At 37.9% G+C, this 16,655-nt stretch overlaps 1 protein-coding gene across 1 annotated transcript in view; it reads left to right on the forward strand.

Moving 5' to 3' along the window:
• The window catches only part of LOC106076304 (uncharacterized), a 114,503-nt gene that overhangs the window by 37,876 nt on the left and 59,972 nt on the right, over positions 1-16,655 (forward strand). The window lies entirely within an intron of this gene.

Genomic DNA, 16,655 nt, shown 5'->3' on the forward strand with positions numbered 1-16,655 from the left:
TATTGCTACTGAGCGTGATCTATGTAAGAAACAGAATTTTTATGATATACTGTATGACTTTGCTACACACACGGCTCGTAAAGGAATTCTGTACGTAGTAAAGAATAAATAAAATGCAAAAAAGAATTTATTTTTTATTACAAGCTCTTAATTTTCAATTACTATCCGTATCCCTACCCAAACGGGGCCCCTTAAAATCCGTTTAGCATTGGGCCCTACATTGGTTAAGTCCGGCCCTGCTATTTAGTGACTGGTTAATACTACTTGTTCTCCCCCCCCCCTCTTTTTTTTTTCGAAGCTAAAGTTACGTGGGGTAACTCTAGTCCGAGTTGAAAATAAAAGTGTAATCTTTCCATGACTTCATGGTGGTTTCAAAAGTGGTTGAGCCATGAAGAGAATTATAGAGAGAGATGTTTACCATGATCTATTTTATTTAAAATCTACACATATCAAAAGACGTATTTCTTATTGCAAAACACTATGTTGTTATATTTTGTTTATGTGAATGTATATATATATATATATATAAGGCTTGTCTTCGAGTCCGAAGATTAGTGAGGAATGCAGTATTTCTCATAGCTGCGCAGCCCCAGCTGTGACCTACATATTTTGCCAAATCTAAAGCAAGCATAACTATTGTCCGCAGATTTTCTTTTCGCCGTCTGCGTTTGTCCTCAGCAGAAGATTTTCTTTTGGTCTCAAATGTGTATCCCGCGGCCTTCGTGAGTAACCTCCAGCTGTCTCGTTCTGAGGCCGCATACAACCATGTGCTCTCTTCTATCTAAAGGCCACCCCCGATCGCCTGTGCTCCTCAGGGGCTCTTCCGGACCAGTATAGTGTGTAGCCAGCCTTTCTTTCTGTTATCGACCCCTGGCTTGCCAAGCGTACCTCACTGAGGGCAGCTATGTCTACATCTAGCCGAGCCAACTCTAATGCCACCAGTGCAGACTTCCGTTTAGGGCATTCACATTTGTTGCTGTCCAGCAGTGTATATATATCTATATATATATGTAGATATTATATATATATATATTGTTAGGCGCTTCAGCAATGTCTAATGCAAATAATCAAACGGAGCTAACATTCAAAGACATCCAATAACATCAGCAAAAGGCGAAATAATCATTTAAATTACTCGACGCTGATACTGAATATCGAACAAGTAGTTTAATAACAATGAAGGGATCCGTCGAACGTCGGCTAACTCTCTACGTTCAAGCTTTCTATCTCCAAGGCATCTCGGAAGTATTCTGTAAACATCCGCTGTTATTTCGCTCTGCCTAAAACCTAGTCTTGCTTTTACAAAAAAAAAAAAAAAAGTCATCCCTGGTCACTTCATCCCCGGTCATCTTAACCCAATGAAATATTTTTTCATAGTCATTGTGTAATTATGTTGTTAAAACTCTTTGCCTTTAAGCACCCATTTCATATAATATATAAATATGTTTATTTAGAATACTTTTTGATATTTTTGACCTGTTATGTATAGTGTATGTTATTATATAGCGTGTATTATACTTTTTTATATCCGTAGGTCAGGGCATTTGTCTTGATGTAGAGTGCTATTGAAGAATGTATTTTTTAAAAATTATTATGTATAAAATGTAAGATAATAAGTAGATCTAGACTTTCTAGATCTAGATATTTCTAATATAAGTATCATCTAAAGGCTACAAAGATGACAGAGATAGATGGTTTACCCAAGCGGAGAATGATTATGTACAGATCTAGGTCTGAAATATACATACATACATACATACATACATACATACATACATACACACATACATACATACATACATACATACATACATACATACATACATACATACATACATACATTTTTACATACATACATACATACATACATACATACATACATACATAAGCCTTACTTTCCACTTTATAGTATAAAGACATTACCCGCTGCCCGCAGGTCTTAACTTGCGTATAGCTGATATAGTAACTGATATAATGCATTAGAAACGATTAAAGACAATAATGATGTTATAAGTATAGCGAATGCATGAATTCATGATTTTAAAAAATATTATGAATGGAGCTGAAAATAGCTAATTGACCTTAATTCAATTTTTTTATGAAATCATGGGCTAACGAATGTAGATCTATGTAAAAATGATTAAGAAAAACAAATTTGAATGTTAATTTGATTAAAATATGAAATGAATGAACTATAATTACTATGTTAATGTGTTTAATTATATAACTATCTTTGCGAAGAGAAGTTGAAGAGAGGGGGTTTATTGTAAAAAAAATTCGGAGGGGGTTTCAAAATAAAAATTCTCTTGAAATTTGAGGATTTTCGTTTGCATTATTTTTTCTTTTATATAAGAGAGGGGTTCCATGGAAAGGGATTTTTAACTCAAATTCAAATTGGCTGCGCTAGGGCAAGTGATGGTTTAATAAACAAAATTAAATTAAGGTTACAAAGACAGTTAGTGTTTCAAGGAAAAAAATAATTTCGCAAAGTCTCAGCTTGATTCGATTGCGTGTGTGAGAAATAACGTGTACATAGTTTTTGCCAAACAAACAGACAGACAGGGGGAGTTGATATAAGTTTCGTAAAAAAATTGTGTGAATTTTAACGAAAATTCTGAGGCACCCCTCAAAGGATCCACTAACTAGTTGGAAGTTTGGTTAGCATTACAGGGCTCAATACTACAGGAACAAGGTTACAAAGACAGTTTGTGTGGGAACACAAACTCAAATTCGGTTCCCCAAGTGGTCCACATAGGCAAGTAAAAAGGCAGGTTTCAACTATTTTCAGAAAGAACATCAGAATGAAATTCTGTCAAAGACCAATGACAGAGAACAATGGAGAGTAAGGGTGACATATCTTGTGTGGTGCCCCAGCGGTCCAGCAGACCAAAGGATAGGTGAAAGTGAATGTGAAGTTAGATGTGAACCTGGCCTAACTGATGTCTTATAATGAATTTCTATTTGATTTTTGATTTTTTTTTTATAAAGGCTCAATCTCTTTTTCAAAGCCTCAAGAAAAAACATTTTTTCCTTTGGTTGAGTATACTAATGTTGTGTGTGAGCATTGCAGTTCACGCGATAATATGAAAAACTACTCTTTAATTGTTATTCTAAATTAGGTCCAACTTATATGCATACTAAATAGATTTTTTTCTCTTTAAAAAAATAGTTAACATTTTTTTGTGTGTAAATGTAGTAGTTAGTATGACAGATCATACATAATTTAGCAATACAAATGTAACAAATTTTTTTTTACAAAAAAATCTAAAGCCATTTGCATGAATGTGTTATAAGTATGGTAAATGGTCATCTCCCCTACTAAACAGCCTCCCGTGTTTATTACTATTAAAAAGGAAAAGTTGTGTATTTTTATGAAAAATCTGCTTGCATAGATAATTTTTAAAATTAGATGGTTCACTTTCGGAAAAAAAAAATAGCCGTTGCATCAGAACTTTGAATGATCTAAATTATCGTGATTTCCGATTTTCATTTTTTCTTCTAGTTTCTGAGATATTAATGGTACGGACGGACGGATAGACGGACGGACGGACAGACAGGCCACTCCAAACTAATAGCATTTTTTCCCTTTTCGAGGGCTGTGCTAATATATATATATTGCGTCATTGTTTATAGTGAATGTTTTGTGAGAAAGTAGGATAAGACATAATATAAACAAAAATAGTCGTCTATGACCACTTGTAGAAACACAAAGTCTCTGTTATTATTATTGTTATTATTAATTAATGTCTACAGTATTTTATTAATTTATCTGTGACAACAGAACAGGGGCCGCTAAAAATCAGTGGCAACCCCCCCCCTCGCGGAAGGGGAACGGGCGCTTGATCCTCAAGAACCTCCCCTGGCTACGTCCATGTATTCTTGTAACTGAACAATGATGCTGGTCTGTGTAGCCATATGCGTATTCAACTGACATAGATATTACACAGGCTTGGCTACGTAAAAAGTATAATGTAAACATTCTCCATGTAGTTCAACGGTGTTATGTTAATTATCTGATAATATGACTAAGGGTTGTGTATTTTCTAAAACGGTTGGGTCAAGATAGTCTGACACAGCCACGGACCAGGAGCGTTAAAGCGAAAAAATACAAGATTCACATACAAGTTGTGTATAGCTGTTATAAAGTATTTAATAATTTACTTTTCATTATTTATTACACTCAATAAACTTTCTCTTTATATCAGAGCCCAAAGTTGTCAGGCTCTTCACTTAGACAAATTGTTCTGTCAAGAGTTTATTCATATATTAGCCAGATATGACAACTTTCGGATCCTTGGGACGGCGGACGAATTTTAGTAAAGAAATCACAGAACTTGTTTACGAATTTACTTGCTATGTTAATAATATAAACTAATTATTTATATTTCAACCTATTTTTAGATTATTTCGCCCCCCCCCCCCCGTTAAGTATGTTTGCCGATTAGGTGGAATGGAATAAAATAGAAAAATGTAAATTAACTGCGAAAAAACTAAAAGTGAGCAATTTATTAAAAACCTACTGTACTTCAACAATAACATTTAGGATAAGTTTCGATATTATTATATTATTATATTAATATTATTATGAATACATCATAGTTTGTGAACAAAATTTATTGAATATTTATATAATATAAGCTACATATTGATGCTTCAAGACATTTCAAATTTTATCATTAGTAAATATAAAATGAAAAAAGTTTGTACCAGGTGGGAGGAGCGATACATGCAATCGCCTTCTTCCCTTGTAATTGCACACGAATTTATCATAATTATTTTAAGAAAGACTTTGTTTTGAAAAAATTAGAATTGATACGAAATTTTTCATTATAAGAGTAACAATTGAGATGAATTCTGACTCCAAATAATTTTTTCCTAGTCACCTTTTTCCAACCTTTACTCGATATTTTTCTATTGTATAAAAAAAAATTGGGACTATAACTAATAATATATACTTAAATCCTAAAAATGCCAAAAAAAAAAAAAAAAATTAGAGTAGAATCTAATTGGTTCACTTAATTTCTCCTCCCATTTCCGAAAGTTTTTGCTTAGGAGCTTTGAATTATAGTTCCGTAACAAAATACAAAGTAACAAACATGCCTATTGACCAAAATGTATCACTTACAAATTAGCTTTTTTATTAAAAAAATTATTTTCGAAGAATTTTTTTTTCTGCGGCAATCCTCTAAGTCTTAATCTAGATGTGTGAGTTATCTTATCTTTTCAAGGAACAAATCGGTTGTATTTGCATTGTAGTAAGGGCCTGTAAATTTATATTTAAATATTTTTTAAGTAAAACATTATTCAAAAGGTCCTTTTTAATCATCATCATCATCATCAAACTCCATTAGAGTGAGGGCTTGAGAGGCTCAAATCCTCTCTTGCAAAAGCCCTGGACAGAAACCCTGCTGTCTTGCGTAGTGCATGAATGTCGCCATACAGGTCGAGAATTTTTGGTTTCCCAGACCTGTCGAGACGGAGATCAGCAAGTCTGGGGCAGTCAAACAGAATATGAGGCACGGTTTCCTCTTCTTCCCCGCAGCGAGGGCACCGTGAATCGAAATATGGCCATAGCCGCGAAAAATATGAGCCAACAGGACAGTGGCCTGTCCTGCACTGTGCTATAATAGCTTGCTCAGGCCTGGACAGCCTCCACCACGGGGAAGTGCGGTCAGGGCGCCTCATTCGCTCCCAGACTCCACGGGCTTTTTGGGACTTGTCCCAGCGCTCAAACCATTTTTCCATTTCTGTTTTTTGTATTATAGCCAGGGCTTGATGAAAGCTTACAGCCTGATCAGTGGGTGGAATTTGCCCACCCTGGTGGGCCAAAGAGTCTGCGATTGTGTTGCCAGTCACACCTATGTGACTCGGTACCCACTGCATTATTACAGGAGTGCCATAGCGTTGTTTGATGTTATGTGAAGCCATGATGACAGTGTTGATATTGGGGGGCCATGGTCCGGGGCTTTGCAAAGCATGTAGTACAGATTTTGAGTCAGTGACCACAACAATCTGTGTTGCCCTCAAATGTCCCTCGCCGAGTTGAGAGTCAATGACTTTTAAGGCTTCACAGACTGCCATGGTCTCCGCATCAAAACTGCAAACACTACCACATGGTCCAAAGATTTTGACTGTGTGAGAGCCAAGAAAGTCGATGTAGGCTCCATAGCCTGCTCTTCCAGAATCTATTGATGCCGATCCATCAGTGTATACAAAAATAGCACTGGGCTTGAAGGTATTAATGGTCTCCAGAGCTAGGATTTGAAGGTCGTTAGATGAACGGCTTTGCTTAGTGGCATTATGGTCTACTAATTTCAAGCGTATGTCTGGGGTTGTTGGGCGACACCAAGGGGGAAGGGGATGAAAGCGTTGAATGTTTTGTTGGTTGGTGGAGAGGCCAGCTTCATCAGATAGTCTAGTGGCATGATGCATAAAAGACTGCATCTGGATACGTCTTCTGCATCTCCAACCATCCACTAGTTTTCTATCTGGGAGGTATTCATCCAGCCTTTTATACCGCTCATAGCAGGTCAGTACTGACCTTTCCCTCCTAAGGGTTAATGGAGCTATATTAGCCATTATTTCAGCCGCATTCACTGGACTTGTCCTAAAGTTCCACAGACAAATCTTAGTGCTTGGGACTGTATTTTATCAAGTTGTTCAAGAGCAGTCCTAGAGCCATAAATTTGCACAGGTAGGCTGTAGTCTATCTGTGATCGGACTGCTCCTAAATACAGGGATCGGAGCATGTCTGCACGGGCTCCCCACTTCGTGGATGCCAGCTTCCGCACAATGCAAAGTTTCCCTGAGGCCTTTCTTACAACATCCTGGATGTGCTCACACATTTTTAGTTTGCCATCTAAAGTTACACCAAGGTACTTGGGTAGCTTTTCCATGCTGAGAGCCACTCCGTTGAGGGAGAGCTGGAAAGGTTGCCCGAGAATGCCAGTCCCGAGCGTGAACAGAGAATAGACCGTCTTGGAGGTGTTTATTTCTAGCCTCCATTTTTGTGTGTATAAGCAGAGCGTATGGAGATCTTCTTGTAACACTTTTTGTATAGAGGTTGCGCTTCTTCCGGATTTCCAAAGGACAATATCATCAGCATATAGCAGCTTTTGGCATTTTAGCTGAGCCGGTAGGTCATTTATGAAGGCCGTGAAAAGGGCGCATGACAGGACGGAGCCCTGGGGGAGGCCGTGCTCGAGGGTCATTTCCCCTGAGACTTCTCCATACATCCTTGTTCTTATTGTACGCTCTTGAAGGAAGTCTCTAATCCAGTAATATATCCGTCCCCGCACCCCCACGGCTCTTATCTTATGAAGCAAACCAGGCCGCCATACTTTATCATATGCCTGTTTTAAGTCAATGAAGACTGCGTATGTGCTTTCGGTCCTTTGGAATCCATCTGCTACGCTCTGCACAAAGATGTTGACTTGGTCTATAGCGGACATTCCAGCCCTGAAACCAGCCTGTTCTGGAGCTATAAGACGGGCACTCTCAAGGTACCAAACCAGACGCTCATTTATTATTTTTTCAGCCATCTTTCAGCCACAAGATGTGAGTGAGAAGGGCCTGTAGCCCTCAGCAGTGGAAGCATCTTTTCCCTTTTTTGGTATAGGAATAATGGTGGCACGTTTCCAGGCCCTGGGCAGATGACGGCCCTTCCTTTCCCCCCTACATGTTTAAGCATTTCGGGGGTAATACCATCCGACCCGGGAGCCTTTTTAAGCTGGCATTTCCTTATGGCAGCATTAAGCTCTCCTATCGAGAAAGGGGAGTTCATCGTTCCCTCAGCACTTTCGGTCTGTGGTTCCTTTCGGTCTTTTTTTTCATCAGCTTTGCGAGCTTTATCAATGGCTTTGGACATTGGGGACTTCTTGGCAGCCTTGTTGATCTTGGCAAAATATTTGTTCAACAAGGTGGCAATTTTCTTTTTCGATGAAATGGTTACCCCACTCGGTGAAGATAATGGGGTTGCTGTTTTCGTACGCCCAGCATTTTCGAGATTTCTCAGAAGACTCCAAGACTTAGAGCTATCCCTTAGGTTTAACCTTGCACAGGTGTTGGTCCAACGTTCTCGTTTTTCCCTGTTAACAGACGTTTTGACTAGTAGGCTGAGTCTGTTGTATTTCTGCCTGAGTGTTGGATTGTTTGGGTTCTTTTGGACCTTTTTGTATGCCCTTCTCCGAGCCATAACAAGTTTGTTGATTTCAGCCGTCCGAAAGTTTTAGAATTTTTTTACAAGGGTAAGTTCGAGGAATAAACTTTTTAGCCATGCCCAGGATAGCTGTTGTTATTTGACGGTACACAAGGTCGACAGAGCTAGACTCTACATGGATTTTTTCAAGGGCATTGTCGACAGCTGTCTCGTATCCTTTCCAATTAGCCTTACTATAGCACCACTTTCGTGGTTCTTTAGTGGTCTTGGTGTTCATTTTAGAAAGAGTGGCAGTCAGTAATATTGGAAGGTGGTCACTACCAATATCGCCTAGTACTTGATAAGTTATGACAGATTCCAAATTAGCAGAGACTAAAGAAAGATCTGGTCGTGATAGTGAACCATTGCTTGCATGCAGAAGAGTAGGAGGAGAGTGTTTATTTTGCAAAAGAAAAAGTTTAGTAGAATTGCACAGGTCATGAACTTTTTTACCAGACTGATCAGTGTCATCATAGCCCCAGGAAGGTGAATGGGCATTTAGATCTCCAGCTATGATAGTGTCTACAGTTATTGTTTCTCTGACATCTAAAGCCAGTTCTTGTTTTGGTGGATTATAAACATTGATGCACTTGAAGCGTCTATTATTTTTCCAAATTTCTAATACCAAAGTATCTGTCCTCCCCTGACTTAAGACTGTGGACACTTTCTTGGCGACCAGAGCATTAGTCCTTTTTAATAGGAGGTAGATGTAAGGAGAATATGCGTTTCTGTGGTAAAAAATGCAAAAAAAAAAGGCTTTTGGTGTCGGGGCTTCGCCCCCTGCTGTTTAGAGAAAGGCTTCAACATGGCTGTAATTTTTTAATTTTTTTTTTCGAATATTTTTTTTTTCGTCGGCGACCCTCAAAGCCTTAATCTAAATATGTGAAAAAATCTTTTCAAGGAACTAATCGGTTATATTTGCAATATAGTAAGTGCCTACAAATTCACATTAGAATCTTTTTTTCAAGTAAAAATATGTGAAAATCTTTTCAAGGAACTAATCGGTTGTATTTGCAATGTAGTAGGGGCCTAAAAATTCACATTAGAATATTTTTTTAAAGAAAAAATATCTCTCAAAAGTTCCGTTTTAATAGGATGAATAATGAGCTGTAGATGTCAGGAGAATGCGTTTCTGCAGTAAAGAATGCAAGAAAACGCTTTTGACTTCGAAGCTTCGGGTTAGCTTGTAGCGCTCCGCCAGACCCCTTAGCTGTCAAAAGAAAGGCCTCAACATGTCTGTTTTTTGTTTGTTTTTTTCGTCGAAAGTTGAAAAACACTGCTTTATTTTTATTATTCTAATATATATGCTGTACTAGAGTTTATGCTTAGGGCTAGGGTTAAGTGGGCGTTAGGGTTAGGGTTTGGAATAAAATCGCCCCCCCCCACTCCAAGTTCTTGATCCGCTAGTGAATATTAGGTATTACTGATCTAGTGGATTAGATTTAGATATATTTTAGACATGGCGAATGTTCCCTTAACATTCGTTTCACTTTGCCACCAAAAAAAAAATAAAGTGTACAAATGAGGTTGCCAGTTTTGCCGACTTGTTGATATTAAATAAAAAATCATTTGAAAACGAGTTTATCTAATTTGTTAAAAACCTTTTTTCTTTAATAGAGATTATTTGGGTATTTTAATTTTATTTTAAGAGCTTGAAGGTTAAGGGAGGGACATTAAACACACAATACGATCTCCGACATGATGTAAGGAGCTTATTTGCAAATTTTATCAAGGTTGGTCAAACAGTGTTATTTCTATGCAAGTCATACATACATACATACATACATACATACATACATTTATACATACATTTATACATACATAGATACATTTATACATACATTTATACATACATTTATACATACATACATACCTACATACATACATACATACATACTAATAATAAAGCTTGTCTTCGAGTCCGAAGATCAGTGAGGAGTGCAGTATTTCTCGTGGCTGCGCAGCCCCAGTTGTGACCTACATATTTTGCCATATCCAGGGCAATCATAAACATTGTCCGCAGGTGGTTGATTTAGATTTTCTTTTCGCCGTCTGCGTCTGTCCTCGGCAGCGGATTTTCTTTTGGTCTTAAATGTGTATCCCGCGGCCTTCGTGAGTGACATCCAGCTGTCTCGTTCTGAGGCCGCATGTAACCAGGTTCTTTCTTATATGTCAGCCAAATTAAAGTTGACGCCTATGCTGGTCTTTGAAGCGTTTCCGTGGGGCGCCTCTGTTACGTCTACTACCTTTTAGCTCACAAAAGACTGCCTTTGGCTTGCGCTCGTCTCCCATACATACATGCATACATACATACATACATACATACATACATACATACATACATACATACATACATACATACATGCATACATACATACATACATACATACATACATACATACATACATACATACATACATACATACATACATACATGCATACATACATACATACATACATACATACATGCATACATACATACATACATACATACATACATACATACATACATACATACATACATACATACATACATACAAACATACGTACATACATTCATACATACATAAAAACATAAAAACATACATACATACATACATACATACATACATACATACATACATACGTACATACATAAAAACATACATACATACATACATACATACATACATACATACATACATACATACATACATACATACATACATACATACATACATACATACATACATACATACATACATACTCTATACATTCTACTTCATATATTTGCTAATTATTAAATTAAACATAAATAAAATTCTATGTATAAGACATGATTCTATTAGTATTCGTTTGAGCTTTCATCGCATAAATTTAAAAAATTTGAAAAGCATGGCGGAGCATAAATAGCAGACATCAACAACACAAAAAGTATGTTAATACAAAATTATGAGAACAGAACAATGTTAGGGTTAGGGTGGTGATAATATGGCAACACTTGGCGAAAGACCCTCACTCTAGACTAAGGTCATCGGCCTGGGCGGAAGAGTCCCAGGATGAACTACAAAGGCCACATGTTTAGGACCAAGACGAACCACCTATTTAGAGGTAATCGGCTGCGGTCAAGCATGGAGAGGGATGTGCGCAGCTATGCAAGTTTCTAGCCCTTGTTACCAATGTTACCCAAATACCCATTATAGTTAATAAATTCATACCGCTCGGCCGTCGCCCGGGTTACCAAGAGCCACGCCTACCATCATAGACCAGGGCAGAGGTGAGAAGTATACTACTGGTCCATGCAAAAATAAAATAAATACTAGAAATAAAATCACCACAGGAACATGGAATGTGAGATCACTAAGAGACGAAGGAAAAGTTGAAGAGCTCACACATGAACTTAACCGACTCCGTTTTAACATCTTAGGACTCTCTGAAATGTGCTGGAAAAACTTAGGGGAAACAACCACAGAAGAGGGCCATAAACTGTACTACAGTGGACTACAAGATGTCCACAACAAGGAGTAGGATTTCTTGTACACAGGAACTGCTCAACTGTGTTGTGAACTGTTACCATATGTCTGGTCGACTCATCTTCATACGTTTAAAGGCATCACCCTTCAATATCACCATTTTTCAAGCCTACGCTCCTACATCAACATACGACGACGAGGCAGTAGAAGAGTTTTATGAGCAATTACAGGAAGTATTCAATAAGGTTACGAAATATAATATAATCCTTGTTGTACAAGGAGACTGGAATGCCAAAGTAGGAAGCGACTCCTACCAAACCTGGAAAGGCATATATGGATTATACAGTAACCTCTCGCCTAATGATCGAGGTCAACGACTTTTAGAATTTTCGAAATACAACAATGTCTTACTAGCTAACACACTAGGATGCCACAAAAAAATCGCGTAAAACCACATGGCACAGTCCTAACTGAGAACACTACAACCAGATCGACTATATTATGATGCAAAAGCGTTTTAAGACAAGTGTTAAGCGCTTCCGCGGTGTCTAGTACTTGAAATACAACCAAATTTAAATAGAGGTAACATCGAACTCAATGTTGAAACAGAAACACCGACGAAAGGCCAACAATCGATAAAGGTTGTCGACGCAAGTTTTTTAACAACAAACACTTTTAATACTCAAGAAGGGAATCGTCGAATATCATCTTTTACTAACCTTCTATATAATGCTTATTTCTACTGTGATAAGAAAAGCGTCATGCTTGTAGCGTCTCCTAGGGTGTTCTTACTTTTTAAAGGTCTATCAAGTCATCGTTACTAAGTAAAAACTTCTCCTTATTCCCGAAACAAATAACTAATTCCCCAATAGTGTTATATATAACACAAGCATATCATACGGCCGAAACAAGAAGTTTTCCTGCAGCTGACATTGGAAGCGACCATGACCTTGCTACGATGATCTTCAAATTAAACCTAAAAAAAGGTAAAAAAAAAACAAGGACCTACCAGGATAAAATTTGACCTGGATAAACTGAAAGACCCCCAAGTTGCTGCCATATTCGAGGTACCAGTAGAAGGACGCTTTGCAGCCCTCAATATTTTGGACTCCAATGAACATAATATCGACACAATATGCTAAACACAGCAGACACAGACCTGGAAATAAAAGGAGCCAAAAATCCCTGGGTAACAGAGGATATACTCCAGCTCTGTGACAAGCGACGGGAGCTTAAAGGGAAAAAAAAATGTCACACCCAAACTATGTCCACGTATTCAAAGCGTTAACAAACGGATTAGAAAGGGAATGAAAGAAGCGAAGAAAAAATGCCTAACTGAGGAAAAAGATGTATTAAAAAGATTGACGGAATACTGTTCAGAGTTGTATAACTTTGAAAGCTTATGAAATACAGAGATACCAAATGTCCCGCCAGTCTCCAACATCGACGACTATCCAATTCTTTGCTCGGAAGTAACATCAGCAGTAAAAGCCCTGAAAAAGGGACAATGAACTATTCTGGTGAACTTCTACAGGCGGGAGGAGAAACGATGGTAAAGGCACTTTGTACGATTCGCAACAAGATGTGTAGTCAAAAGAATTGCCCAGAACCTGGACCCAATTACTCATCATCACCTTTGCAAAGAAAAGGCAATTACAACTCTGTCAAAATTATCGCATCATCGGCCTCGTAAGCCATCCCAGAAAAATAGTTAAAAATTATATTAAATCAACTAAACCCGAAGGTAGACTGTAATGATGGCTGCCTGGTCGTGCGGTTTGCGCGCTGGACTGTCGTTCGGATTTATCGACGGTCGAGGGTTCAAACCCTGCCCGCACCCATCCCCCGTCGTCCTGCGGGAGGTTTGGACTAGGAAGTAAACTATCTTCAACTCTGAAGGAACATCCGAAACATGTAAAACATTTTACAAACATTTTACAAACAAACAAACATGAAACAAGAAATACTAGTCTACCAATACCATGGCTTTATTCGACAAAATTAGACTACAGTAAACATTGAATGAAACCAGCACGTCTCGCATAACACTGCTGCAGCACTATACACACACACACACTGGACATGACCTTCTGACGCGCTAGACGCTCGCAAAAAACAACAACTCAGTTACACTATAATCACCCCGCCTAAAAGTAATCGGAACATAAACATGTAAATAATAGTGAAGGGCAACGATATAGGAGGCCTTAGTATCCCTACAAATACTTACACAGAGTTACTCTATTGAAAAGCATTGTATAACTATAAACAAACACGTTATACACTATAAGATCATCAGTCCCTAAGTGTCATATTATGCATACAAATATTAAGACCAGTAGAGAAAGTATTCTTGAATAATAATGTAATAAGTAATACAATACAAACAGTATAAGTAGAAAAGCTATCTATATATATATAATTCTCTTCTTCGCTCAACAGTTTAAACGAGTAGTAAGGAGTAAAGGAAAGATCACTCTCTTATTTCTGAGGATAGTAACCCAACGAAATAACAAGAAGGAGGAGAACAAGTGGGTATTCACATGTCGCTCTGAAGGAACATCCGAAACATGTAAAACATTTTACAAACAGTAGTAAACAGCAGTGAGGGGCAAGTTGATTATTAGTCAAGCAAGTCAACTCGCCTTTTAACGAAGAACTGGTTTTAATTGTATACAATTTTTATATTTCTTCGGAACCCTTTGGTGGTCTCGCAAAATTCTGTGTGTCCGCTACACCAGTTTGAGAGCCACTGCGGGATGATTTTTCGTGCACTGCACGTGGAAGAAATATGGATGAGTCAACTAGGGCTGTGGATTTTACATAGAGAACAATGTAAATGGTTTGTTATTAAACAAGCTTTGAATAAATATATTTCATTTCGTCTATATATAGAGCACACAACTTAAAAACACCGTTTGATAATGTCGACCCTGAAAGGGTACTGGTCTTTATCCGGGTGTGGTGCTGAATACGAAGGTTTGATTTGCGATAGGCCAGAGAAATATATACTAATTACAAAAGATTTGTATGAAATTAATAGATTGTCACTATTTTTTACTATCTGAACTGGACCTTGTTTTTAATGACTCAACTGTACAAAATTTAGCTCTTGAGATATGATAGGGGAATCTTTTTCATCTAGCTAGCTTTTTGCTGCTGAGCTGTGAGCTCTTTTGCAGACTGTGCCAAGGAAAAAAGTGTGCTGTTTTCTTCAGTTGTTCAGCACTGCCTTACAGGGTGTTGGTTATGTTGGGCTGGAGTGGAAGTAGGGTCTGCCTAAGGTGGATTAGGGAGGGGCATTCAAAAAGGATATGGTTTAGGGTTTCATAAGGATGGGTGCAGTGTCTACAAAGAGGAGTTGTGTGGAATTTATTTTGTTCAGATGGTAATTTAACAGAGGTGTGTGTCCTGTTCTTATTATGAAAATTGTAGATTTCACTTTGAGGGAGAAGAAGTTAATACTGTCCAGTTTGTTAGGCATCTTCATTTCTTTGTACATGGCTCTGACTGTGTTTCCTGTTGCCCATTGGGTTAGCCACTCCTCTTTGTGACTAATGACAAAATGGACCTAGGATGAGGTAGTTAAAAGGTCTATCTAGTTGTTCTATAGATGATCCTGCCTTTGATAGTTTATCTGCATTTTCATTTCCATGATGCCAGTGTCCAGTAGTGTGATATCAATATTTAAATTTTGACATCATTTGATGGATTATCACAATTAATGCTGTCAACTCTCTTGGGCTGCTTGAGGTGCTGCTGTTAAGTGCTTGCAGAGTATATATATATATATATATATATATATATATATATATATATATATATATATATATATATATATATATATATATATATATATATATGTATATATATATATACAAATATATATATTGTTATAAACCTGGTGGTGGCACAGATGGGGGTAGTGGTGTGTGTGTAGTCAGCCGACGCAAATCGCCCCAGGCCAGCGCTAGACGAGGGGTCAACCGTGACGAGCTATGACGGTCGGCCGAGACGAGTGTCAACATGACGGTTCGGGAAGGATCGCCGTCGTGAACAGAGCTCAGGAGCGTCATGAGAGTTGTATTCATGTGACTAAGCTAGAAACATCGAGCGATGTTCCGTCCGGTTCTAGAAGGCCAGCAGGGACCCTATATAAAGATCAGAGGTGTCGCAGTCAAGACGGTCCACGACAGAAGGTTCACGACAGGGCTCAGAACACGATCGACTACAGCACAGTTCAACGGTGTGGTTCTGTACGGAGCATTACGGCGGTTCAGTGCGGAGTACTGTCAAGTACGGTTGAGACGTAATCACAACTAATTTCCGTAAGGATCAATAAAGCAGTCTTAGTCTTAGTCTTAGTCTTGATCTTGGTCTGCGATCGAGTCCGACACAACGAGCCTAGTGTGTGAAGTCAGTCCTGAACTGTTGAACCCAGTGTAAGCCCAGAACGAGACGGAGAGGCCAGTGCAAGAGTTGATACAGCGGTACGGTGTTATCGGAAAGATATTTGTACAGTGTACGTGTTGCCAATTGTACAGTATTGGCTGTTATTTATTCAACTATTAAATTGTTACTTTACTTTGGAGCCCTGAGTTGTCAAGTTCTTTAAGTTGGTGGTGAATGGTGCAGTTTGCAGAGAGCCTGGACTGTGAGATTCGTAACAATATAAATATATATATATATTCACAAATATATATTTAAACACTTGGCGTTCGAAGCTGTAAAAAAAGCCATAAACATTTCGCAGAGCTCAATCATGTATTTGCTACTTTGGAGCTTTGGGTTCTGGTTTAATAAATATTTGATTGATATTTTCAAAGTACTTTTCATTAGTTGTTTAAAATTAACAATCATGTCTTTTTTTTAAATAAAAAAAAAATAAATAAATAAATAATGAAAATAATTGACTTCCTGGCATTTAAAGAAAATAACTTATTTCAGAAATTAAGTACTATTTATAATCATTTGCGCGATTTATTTAGCCAATCAAAACAAAATCG

This window comes from Biomphalaria glabrata, chromosome 5, assembly GCF_947242115.1.
Source record: "Biomphalaria glabrata chromosome 5, xgBioGlab47.1, whole genome shotgun sequence".
In the NCBI taxonomy this organism is placed as follows: domain Eukaryota; kingdom Metazoa; phylum Mollusca; class Gastropoda; family Planorbidae; genus Biomphalaria; species Biomphalaria glabrata.